Source organism: Prionailurus bengalensis, chromosome B2 (assembly GCF_016509475.1).
Source record: "Prionailurus bengalensis isolate Pbe53 chromosome B2, Fcat_Pben_1.1_paternal_pri, whole genome shotgun sequence".
In the NCBI taxonomy this organism is placed as follows: Eukaryota; Metazoa; Chordata; class Mammalia; order Carnivora; family Felidae; genus Prionailurus; species Prionailurus bengalensis.
The window spans coordinates 22,421,707-22,434,137 of NC_057349.1; the positions used below are offsets into that span (position 1 = coordinate 22,421,707).

Here is a 12,431-nt window from a genome sequence, read left to right on the forward strand (position 1 = left end):
GAGCCTTCCCTGGGAAGAAAAACAAAAGCACAGGCTCTGGAAATGCTGTTCTTTCATGTGATTTACTATTTCCTGATGGGAAGTGATTCCTTAACATGCCTATAGAGTGCAGAGCCTGCTGGAGTTCACCACCCCTTCTGATCTACTTTGAGATGGAAAAGGTATCATGATGACACCAACCCAGAGTCACATTTGCTCTGCAGATGAAGCCAGTCCCTGGAAGAGTGATTACCCTCACCCAATATGGCTTCCCTCTTCCTTCAGTGATGCTCAGCTTTTATAGAAAGAGGAGGCAAGTAAAAGTTATTCCTAATCCCCTCACTTAAAATTACTCTCTTCTCTAAAAAGGTGACACATTTTGCCCTTTTGAAGGGACTGAGCTATTATTTCTTCTGAAGGATCAGAAACAAAACCAAACTCTGATTTAAGCTGGTAGGTAGTCTTTTGGGAGAGAACTTGTATGATAGCATTCCTGGCACTGTAGTTTTCTTTGATCCCTGAGTTCGCTTTGTGGAGCTTGACTTTAATGACTTTGGAAATGGGACTTGCTTAAACTTTAAAATAGCATGTAAATAAGCAAAAGGAAATTTTCAGCTCAGGCAGTGATGAATAGCCCTCCTTCTCCCAAAGAAGTTACACAGATACTAAAATCAATAGGCTTAGCATTCATTTTTACCTGTTTGTTATAAATTCCTACTTTCTTTGGGTATGGGGAGGTGAGTGGTAATTTCCAAGGGGGCCTGAAATCAGCCCTATAAATGAATACCAAAATTTCTCAGCCCACAGTATTTGTTTTTTTTTTTTTAATTGCTCCATTATTCCCATCAAAGGAATAGTAAAATAAATGAGATCATTCTTCTTTACTACTTGCTTCATATTAGTCACCCTGGAAAGTTATTTACAAAGCATGTTGAAGGTCTGTTCTGGTGGCAGAGCTATGGGTAAGGCAGATGGAGGTATCATGCCACATTCACCAATGACACCACGTGGAATCTGTTTTCTTCTTGAGTTTTATTTGCCAGAGGTCACTTAGGATCAAGAGGTTGTCAGTAAGTCCTTGGTGCTGCTGCTAACTCTATAAGCTATTTAGACCTACCTCCTCCTACCTGGGAGATATAGCTCCAATCCCTACACTTATATACAAACATACACACACACACGTGCTAACAGTTCAAACTGATGGGTTTCTAGAATAGTGAGTTATTTGTCACTGTTTTTACTTTTAGTAGCATTCTCTATTTTACTAAGGTGGAGAACCAATTTTCACCCCAGGATCTGGTAAAACCTCCTATGCCTCTAAAGCATATTAAAATTTCTTTTAAAAAGTAAATATAACCCCCCCCCCAAAACCAACAACAGAAATCTCCAGAGACAAATGATTAAGTTTTCTTATTTTTGTTAGCCTATCAAACAGGGAGTGTTTTGGAGTTTCCATGGTGATGTAATTTTTTTTTATCTTAGCTTTGGACAACTATATTTTAAAGTGACAGATCTGAATAAAAACGGGGGAAAGAAAGCACCGCTTTCCACCTTCAATCTTCTTTTAAAATCATAAATAAATTTAAAATTAAAATCAAGGCTTCCCACTTGACTTCCTTGCCTTGCTGTGGATTCATGATTATGCCTTCCGGTTGTGAGGTGAGATTTAATTCACCTGCTGGAAGGAAAAGGGTAGCCTAATCTTGAGCTCAGAACTCCTCCTTATTCATAGTTTGCCATTTAAATTTATAAGTGCCCATCAATAATAACCCAAAGCCCAAAAGTAAATCCTTCACTTTCTTCTTCTCTCACTCTCTAAGCTCCAGATATCTGTCCCTACCTCTGAATCTTACAGGACATATTCATTGTGCCACATTCCCAGACACTCTGTGCTGGGGATACAGAGACCTGATGCCTTGGACCCAAGAGTCACAGTCTACCTGGGAGACAGCTTAGTATTCCTGACTTCACTTCTTACCAGCACTATGGCCCTGGGAAAGATACTTTACTTACTCTTCCTTAGTTTCCTCACCTGTAAAATGATGCCTTCCTCTCAGAGACATTATGAGTTTTAATGAGTTCATTGGTTTCTATACCACACTCAGAAAGTTCCTAGCACATGGTAAATACTAAAAACATACATTTTCATTTAATAACTAAATCACAGAATAATCTCCATATGAATGGATGTTAACTACAGCATCCACAGGAAACTGAGCCAACAAGGCTTAATCTAGCTTGTGCTGGGAAGAAAAGGGTGCAGGGACACTTAAAGGAGGAAAAAGTATGGTTATATGATGGTATTTAATAAGAAGAAAAATTGGTACTTGAAAGTTGATCTTAACCTCTTATTAAATAACTTCACTTAAATGCAACATTTAAAACTAACTTTTTTAAAACTTTCTTTAAATGTTTATTTTTGAAAGTGTGAGCAGGAGAGGGGCGGGAGGGGTGGTGGGGGGCAAGGGACAGATGATCCAAAGCAGGCTCTGCACTGACAGCAGCAAGCCCAAAGTACAGCTTGAATTCACAAACCGCAAGATAATGACCTGAGCCAAAGTTGGATGCTCAAGCAACTTAGCCACCCAGGCACCCCAAACTTTAAAAAAAAATTTTTTTTAGGTTTCAAAACTAACTCTTTTCTGATGATTAAAGCCTTATAGAAATTAAAATAATGAAAGCATAAAAGGAACTCAGAGATCTACATATCACAAACACTTTGGTGTATTTCCATGCATTTGATGCATTTTTGAGTGGATTTAATTTTAATTGACAATAATTGAATACATTACCCTTTTCAAATATATACATGTAGTCATATATATGGTAAAACATTAACTTTCCTTTTCACCTACTCTCTGATCCTTGAGAACCTCCACAGAAAACCCAACTTTAACTGTGTGTAATGTCTGGATACTTTGCTATAAGTATATATTTCTATAGAGTTTGGGTTTTTCTAAAACACAAGTGGAATTGTTTGTCCATGTTACTCTATATTTTACTTCCTTGCATAATATATCTTGGAGAATTTTCTATATCAGTACATACATATTCTTTTTAATAACCATTGGGTGTGGTTGTACCATAATTGATTTGGTCTCCTGCTTACAAATATTTAGATTGCTTCCTATTTTCACTATAGCATACCATGCTGTATTGAATGTTTCACATAGATGTTAAACAAATGTATTTCTGTAGAATAAATACATAGAAACGTCGTTGCTTGGTCAAAATCAATTCACATTTTAAATTTGCCCAGATGGGGCGCTTGGGTGGCTCAGTCGGTTAAGCGGCCGACTTCGGCTCAGGTCATGATCTCGCCGTCTGTGAGTTCGAGTCCCGTGTCAGGCTCTGTGCTGACAGCTCAGAGCCTGGAGCCTGTTTCAGATTCTGTGTCTCCCTCTTTCTAACCCTCCCCCATTCATGCTCTGTCTCCCTCTGTCTCAAAAATAAACGCTAAAAAAAATTTAAAAAAATAAATTTGCCTAGATACAGCCAAATTACTCTTTAAAAAGACTGCTGTAGTTTATAATAAAGCCCTAGTACAAGAGAATATCCTTCTCTTCATACCTTCATTGACACCAGGTGTTATCAATTGTTTTAATATTTGCTAATATTATAGGCAAAATATGGTATTACATTGACATCTCATGGTTTAGTTGGTATATCTCTAATTATTAGTGAAGTTGAACTTTTTAAAATACATTTATTGATTGAGTATTGCATTTATGGACCTGTTCATATCTGGGACAATTTAGGTGAGTTAAGGGATGGCAGGAAGAGATGTACATGAATCTTTTAAATCTATCGACAAATTTTCTATTAGTTCGAAAAAAAGGGCTTACTGAAATTTTCTCCCCATAGGAATAGCCAGTTGTCAAAATATCATTTATTGATCAGATGTATCATTACCTGTTGATTTTAATGCCATGTTTATCATCTACTAAGATCTAATATACATCTAGCTCTATGCATATGTTTTTCTATTACTGTGTCAAAATCAGTTTTCATTATAACTTTGCTTTAGTAATCATAGTAATGCATAGTAATGATATATATATATATATATATATATATATATATGACTGTTATATAAGAAAGAACCAGAAAGAGGCACCTGGGTGGTTCAGATGTTTAGCCATCCTACTCTTGGTTTTGGCTCAGGTCATGATCTCATGGTTTATGAGCCCTGCGTGGAGCTCCATACTGACAGAGCAGAGCCTGCTTGGGATTCTCTCTCTTTCCCTGTCTCTCTGCCCCTCCCCCACTCGTGTACACACGTGTGCTCTCTCTGTCTCAAAATAAATAAAATCGACTTAAAAGAAAAAAAGATTGCAATAAGTTTTAAATGTAGACCAGAAAATGTCTATAACAGCAAGCATTTTCTCTCATGGATCCGGGACTTGTCTGTGGTTGAGCTGGGCTGAACTGGCCAGCTCTGCTTCAGATGAGAATAGCCAGAAAGGTCCCACTCCTCACCACACAGCTATATAGATGTACTGCTCCATATGTCCCTCATCCTTCTGTGACTAGTGGGCTTGCTAGGACAGTTTTTTTCTCATGATGATGGCAGAAATGCAAGAGCGTATGGTCAAGTGTGCAAGCACATTTCAAACCCCTGCCTGCATCACTTCGACTAACACCCTTTAGCCAAAGTAACCTCCAAGGTCCAAAGGGGGGTGTTCTAATGGCAGCTGAGTGGCTCAGTCGGCTAAGCGTCTGACTTCAGGTCAGGTCATGATCTCACTGTTCATGGGTTTGAGCCCCACATCAGGGTCTGTGATGACAGCTCAGACCCTGGAGCTTGCTTCAGATTTTGTGTCTTCCTCTCTTTCTGCCCTTCCCCAATATATACTCTGTCTCTCAAAAGTAAATAAATGTTAAAAAAATTAATATAAATAAATAAATAAATAAATATTTTAAAAAGGGAGATGTTCTACCTTTAGATAGGATGACTGGTTACATGGCAAAGGGCATGGATACCGAAATGGATAAATTAGAGCCAAAGTGAGAAAAGTTCCTCAATATTTCTTCATTTTCAACATTTTATTTTTTGACTATTTTTTCACATTGCCTTTTTAGATGAACTTTTAAAATGTGGAATTCTCAAAAAATCTGAGTAGAATTTTGGTTGGGTTTTCATTGACTATATCAGCTAATTTGAGTAGAATTTATATCTTTACAATATGAATCTTTACAGGAATTAGAAACATTTTGAATTTTTTTTCTTATTTATTCAAGTTTTCTTTTATGCCCTCTGGCAAGGTTTATTTTTATTATTAAAGTTTTCAAACAAGCTCAAAAATAGAAAGAATAGTACAGTAAATATCTATTTATATATCTCCCAGATTCAATGATTATCAAGATTTTGCCACATCTTAGGCTATCTCCTGATGTTATGTAACATTTCTGTAGCCCCTGTATTTTCTGTTAAGCAGTTAGCTTGATCTGAGACTCAATCAAATTTGTCTTAAAGAGAAACATTTTCTTTTTGTGGCAGGGGCGGGGGTTGGGAAGGTAGAGCAAGAATACTATGTAAGTCATGCTGTATGCTTCTCAGGGCATCCATCCCATCAGGAGATACATAATGATTGGTTGTCACTTTTTTAGTGATATTTAGATTTATCAATAGGATTAGGTTTTGTCAATCTTATCCATCCATTATGAAGTTCCCCGCTAGCCATTTAACAAAGCCTAGATTCATTATTTCATTAGCAATTGCAAAAATGGTGATATTCTAATCTTACCATTCCTTCTGCATTTATTAGCATCACTTATTTTGTTGCCTTGAGGTAGTTTTCATATAAGAAGTCTAGATATGTGTCTCTTTCCTTATTTCTAAGTTATCAGAATAATGAGTTGGTTTTTAGCACCCTGCAAAGATAACCAATGAATTTTTTAAATTACTATAAATTTATGAATATTGAAATTTTTTGTGTTTTAATCCTTTGCAGTGACTTCTTTTTCATATTTGAATTGTCTTCTTTTTGGACAGTGAATGCCCCTTCAAATTTATTTCTGATTCCTTGTCGTGACTCTTAGAATCTTTAATAGCCTCTTTATTTTCTGGTAGGAGGAAGTATTTCAAAATGGTCTTGTACAATTCTTGACCCAGATTTGTTATGAGTCATGTCTCTTAAGGAACCTGGGTACTTTCTAGTAAGGAGAGGGGAGAGAAAAGAATGATACTTAGAGACCATAATCTAGGCTCAAGAGACTCACTGCTACTGCAATGGTTGTTTCTTCCAGTTCTTTTCAGTGGACAGAAGTTGAAAACGTAGTTTTTAAAGAGAAAATGCATTATGAGCTATTAAGGATATTTTCAACTTAAATTTATTTTTTTATAAATTCCTTTTATTTGATATTTTATTAGAATGGAATTAGATTTCTGACTATCATAGTATGCTCTGATTGAAACACTTCATAGTATTGCAGGGACTAGTAGAAATAGAAAAAAAATATCTTAATAATATTTGTTGATGAAAAATCATGGTAAAAGCAAATCTCCAAAAATGTGTTTGAAGGCCATAAAAGAATAAATACAAAAATATGGGAAAAGATAAGCAGTATCTCCCTTCATATATATATATTTTTTAATTTTCTTGTTATGTCTTCCTAAAACAGAGATATTTGACAGCAGTTAGAATGTCCACCTTTCAACATTAAAAAAATCACACTCCCCAATGGGTGAACAAAGTGAAGAGTAGTCACCTATAATTTAGCTGAATAAGCCACTTTGGAGTCTTAAGTGAGGAGTTCTTCCAACTCCAGAGAGTGCCATCAACTTGTATCATCATTTTAGTGCAAATACAATTTAATTTTGGTGAAATGAGATTCATCCCCCCCCCCCCGATAAGATTAGTAACTGCATTCACTGAATTTCACATTCTTCATTTGTGAACTGTGAGGAAATGAATGGTAGCTAGAAGATCAATGGGATCCCAGCTATAGCAGCAGGTGGAATGATGATGTACTAGGACAAAATTACCTATACTTTGAATTACAAAACTAACAGTAGTTTTAGATATGCAATTTAATTACAGACCAACTACCTTTCATATGGAACAAATACCAAAAAAAGTTAATTATTACAAAATATTTCAGAAAAAATACATAATCTAATAAAATAAAAGCACTGAAAAATATCTTGCTAGAGCAGGGTCAGCTTGGAAAAGTTATTACCAAAGCTAAATATTTTTCCTTCACACAAACTATACTCAAAAATAGTTTTACGAAACTAATTTCTGGCTTAAAACATCAAAGAATTTCTTAGAAACAAATATCTTAACTGACACGGATGGACAGAGAAGAAACAAAGAAGCCGCCTAACCCCAAAGTTCATACTCTTTAAGACTTCTGAAGTATTACTGCACTGATTTACATCTCTTAATGGAAGAATGTGGTAATCATGGAATGAATCAATGCTAAAGTCATTTTCAAATGAAAAACAAATTAAACCTGATGCAATCCGACCAAACACGTGTCAATATATAGTTTCAAGATTATTTTACAAAACACCCGCATTTACACAGTAGGCTCCAGGCAGCATTTTCAGACAAGTTCTTTGGCTTTATCCTTGACATGATTAAGTTACACTTTTAAAAGAATTATTTAATAATTTTATGTATTAAATTTCTTTATTCAATACATTTTTCTTTCTCTGGAGTCAAAAAAAAAAAGACTGTGCATATAAGATTGAGAGAGGATGCACAAGCAGATAGGGAACTTCTAGAAATGGATGGCACTGGGAAGGTCAGCAAGCATGTGAACCTCACTCAGTTATGATGCTTTCCAAGGATGAGTCAGTCTTGTAGCCATTTTACAAAGATTTTAAAGAAAAATTTCTTTTTGAAGTCAGATTTTTTTAATGCTTTCATTCTTATTCAAAATCGGTCCAGCTCTTAGTCTGCAACAGCAGGAGTTATGATACCCATTTCTGGAGGCTGCAGTACCATCAGAGCATGCCTGTAATTCACTAAAAAAAAAAGAGAGAGAGAGAAAAAGAAAAGAATGCCCTTCCCTCCAGATTAAAAAAAATTAATAAAACAATTGAGGAAAGATAGCACTAAATCTAAAATGATTTGCAAAAGAATACTAGGTAAGAAGTGGCTTGAAATTAAAGTATGAGGTTTCAAATTCCATTTCTTTGATTTTACTTATGTATTTTTTCTCTTATCCTGCAAATCTTGGCTTCTAATGCCATTAACATGATTGCTTATATCATATTCATTTCAAAATAACAATATCAATATTATCAGTAACAACATGGTTACTAAAACAGTTTACTTTCTCTTTTTTTGTTTGTTTATTTTACAGTTTTTCTTGTCTTTATGTTATATTCTACGGCAGATATATAGTAAAATTACTCTGTTTTAAAATAACTTGAGGGGTGCCTGGATGGCTCAGTTAAGCATCCGACTCTTGATTTCAGCTCAGGTCCATGATCTCAAGGTTCATGAATTCAAGCTGTGCCTAGGGCTCTGTGTTTGACAGTGCAGAGCCTACTTGGGATTCTCTCGCCCTCCCTCCCCTCTCTCTATCTCTGCGCCTTCTCTGCTCACTTGTGTGCACTTTCTCTCTCAAAATATATATTTTTTTAAATAAAGTAACTTGAAACATGGGGCACCTGGGTGGCTTCACTGGGTTTAGTGTCCAACTCTTGATTTCGGCTCAGGTCATGATCTCACCCTGGGGAGATTGAGCCCTAAGTTATGGGGCTCTGCACTGGGCATGAAGCCTTATTAAGATTCTCCCTCTGCCCCTCCCCAACTCATGCATAAATGCCCACTCTCTTTTGTGCTATCTTGCTCACTCTCTCTCTCAAAAAAATACATAAATAGGGGCACCTGGGTGGCTCAGTTGGTTAAGCATCCTACTTCAGCTCAGGTCATGGTCTTGCAGACCATGAGTTCGAGGCTTGCAGCAGGCTCTGTGCTGACAGCTCAGAGCCTGGAGCCTGCTTTGGATTCTGTGTCTCCTCTTTCTGCCCTTCCCCCACTCACACTCTGCCTCTCTCTTTCTCTCTCAAAAATAATTAATTAATTAATTAATTAATTAAAAAATAAAACCAAAGTAACTTGAAATAGTTCTTTTTTTCAAAGCCACTAATCTATTAGAGTCATATTCATTTGTTTCATTTTGGCTTCATTTATTTAGAAACTGCTTTGTCTTTTATTTCTATTTAGTTTCATTTTATAACTTTACAAAACATTTACATAACCTCAAAGTCAAATTACAAAACAATAAAGATACTTCAGAAAGAAAGTCTAACTCCCAACCCTCCCTCCTACACTTTAGATAATAACTTTGTTAATTTTTGGCTTATCTCTACATTTAAAAATGTAAGTACATATGTGTATTTATATAAATATGTATCTACCTACTTACCTATTTATCTCCCTTCTATATACATATTTTTCTACTTTTTTAATCTAACAAGAGATCCTAGATATCCCTCTGTAGTAGTATATAGAGATCTTCCCAATGCCTTACTATAGTTGCCCATTACCTGGATAATCAGACTTCATCCAACCATTTTTTATTCCAGGAATTCCCCAATTCTTCTGGAGATGGTATTCTTTCTTGCTCCTACCTCTAATACTGTAAAATATATGGAATAAAATATATACATACTCTATGCACCTTATCATACTTTCTTATATACTGCATACATATTTTTGTGTACACACACATACACACACAGATATAGATAGATATAGATATAGATATATAGATATACAGATATATATATGTATATATATATATATAGAGAGAGAGAGAGAGAGGGAGAGGAAAGTATGATAAGAGGCATGGAAGACATCGGGAAAATTTAATATCTGCCTAAAGGTCACTTTATTATAAGAAAATGCAGAAAAATAAAAAGAATAAAATAGTCAAAGATAAAAGAGAAAGAAATTCCCAAAGCTGAAGAAAGACTTACATTGTCAAACTATAAAGGATCATAGTGCATCAAACCTGGTAAATGAAAAAAAAAAAAAAAAAAAAGACCCACACCTAGATGCAAACTGTTTAAATGTCAAAACTTCAAAGAAAAATCCAAACTTTAAAGTCAAGTTAAAAAATATTATCTGTAGAAGAATGAAAATAGATTGAAATTATATTTTTGTGGATAAAAATTTGTTTGTAAACCTTTGCAGTCCTTGGGTTACTACTCAGTTAAAATTGCTTTTATACATTTGTTTTCTATGTGCATTTTCTCTTCTGTGAACTGGTTTTCCTTTTGCTGACTTTAAATGCACTTTATGACTTTCTCATCAATTTATTGAAATTCTTTACATATAAGGAAAATATGCTAACATTTCCTGTTGTTGGACATATTTCTCTAGTTTTTTATGTACTTTAAATTTTATTGTATCTGAAATTCAAGTTTTATATTTATATTAAAAAACCACATTAGTTATTTCCTTTTTTACCTTTTCTATTATTTTTGTTTGTATAAAACTTTTTCATCTAGAGACCAAATATTCAATTTATTTTTTCTTTTTTTAAGTTTTTATTTACTTATTGTTTAATAATTTAAATTTTTATTTTAAATTTCCTATGCATTCTATTTTTTAATTCAGATTTTAAATTAATTTTCAATTTATTTTGATGTACAGAAAATTTACCTTTCCCACACAGACAATTTTCTCAGCTGAATTTAATAAACACTCCAGTCATCTTCTTTGATTTATAATATTTTCTTTACCACATATTAATTTCATAGAAACATGCATATAGTAACATCTACTTCTAAGCTCTCTATTTTGACCCATTAATCTATTTTTATATCAATCGTTTAAATTACAGTGGCTCTATAATACAATCCAGTTTCTAATAGCTTATAGGACAAGGCCATAAACATCTCATATTGTAATGACATGTTAAAAAAGCATTCCCAAATGGCACTTCTAGACCTCAGTGATCTTAAGAGATTTCGGTCTCAATAACAGGCATTTGAAACCCATCTGACTACAACGTTATCATTACAATGGTCACAACAGTTAAACCACTATCATAAAAGAATGAAAACAAATGTGGCCTTTACTTTTCAGGATGTTTTGATTGCATCTGGTGGAGGACTTCGCATGTAAATGATCATTGCCCCTTCAAGCACACCCTCATGTTATTTTCTTTTAAACATGTTCTTTTGTGCTTCTCTACTCAGAAACATTGACCTCAGACTCTGTTGGCACTCCTTTATGTACTGTCCCTGGTTTGTTCCACTGGGAAATGAAGCTCTCATTTCAGTTTAGGGGCCTTTGCCTAATTGGAGATTGCTGTAAAACCATGGCATTCTGCCTCCAGACCTGGGAAGGCCTGTATGAAGCATCAGAGCTCACATCTGCCAGGGTGGAGGGAAGCCCGTAGCACATTTGTCATGTGACTCTGATTGTTCTGGAAACATGAAATGGCTTTGGGATGAATGAGCCATTGACATATATGACATGGATGAATTTCATATAACTAGCCTGAGTGAAAGAAGCCAGAACCCCCAAAAAGTAGACACTGGATTCTTTTTGTATAAAATCTTAGAAAATGCAAATGAATTTACAATGACCAAAAGCATATTCGGGGTTCTCTGGCAGGAGTGGTAGGTCAGAGAGAGAATCCAGAGGGCAGGATTACAAAGGGACATTAAGGACATTTTTGTGGTGATGGGTGTGTTTACTATTTCGATTGTGAAATTGTACACTTTAAATGTGTGCAGTTTATGGGATATTAGTATCCACATAAATATGTGTGTGTGTGTGTGTGTGTGTACATATTTTTTTACAGTTGCATGAAACCAGGCAAATAGTAGGCAAAAGGGAGAAGAAAGAAAGAGGAAGGTAGAACAAAGTACTGGAGATAAGACAAGAACAAGGATTCTCCAAAGAATCAAGCAAAGTGATAATGTAGCCCAGAATGGGGATCTAAGCTGGTTGGACTGATCAGTGGTTTGCAAACCTTAATGTATAGGTAAATCCCCTACAGGTGTTGTTACTATGCAGATTCTGATTCAGTAGGTCTTGAGCTGGGGCCTGAGACTGGATTTCTCACGAACTTCTAGGTGCCACTGATGCCACTGGTCTTTCAACAATTTTTTTGATAACAAAGGGCTAGAGCATTTGTTTTCAGTTTGGGTTGCATATGAGAATCACTGATGTGTGAAATTAATTAATTAATTAAATGAAAAGAAAAAAACACCTGATGCCTGGATCTCCCCTACCCCCAGAGATTCTGATTTAATTAATTTAGAGTTCTAAGAGGAATCCACCCAGTTTTTGAATCTACCCAGATGATTCCAATGTGCAGCCAAGTTGACAACCACTCCAAAGAGAGTGGTAAAAGTCTTATCATGGAATGAGGAGGAAAGAGTCCCCAAAAGGTAATAGGGGTGGCAGGTATGACCTGGGCTAGAGAAACATAGTAAGTCATGTCCCCAATCAGAATCAAACATGCCCCTGTTC

The 12,431-nt window shown here is 35.3% G+C and overlaps 1 protein-coding gene across 2 annotated transcripts in view; it reads left to right on the forward strand.

The window, feature by feature from the left end:
• F13A1 (coagulation factor XIII A chain) overlaps positions 1–12,431 on the forward strand; it is a 251,342-nt gene that overhangs the window by 55,667 nt on the left and 183,244 nt on the right. The window lies entirely within an intron of this gene.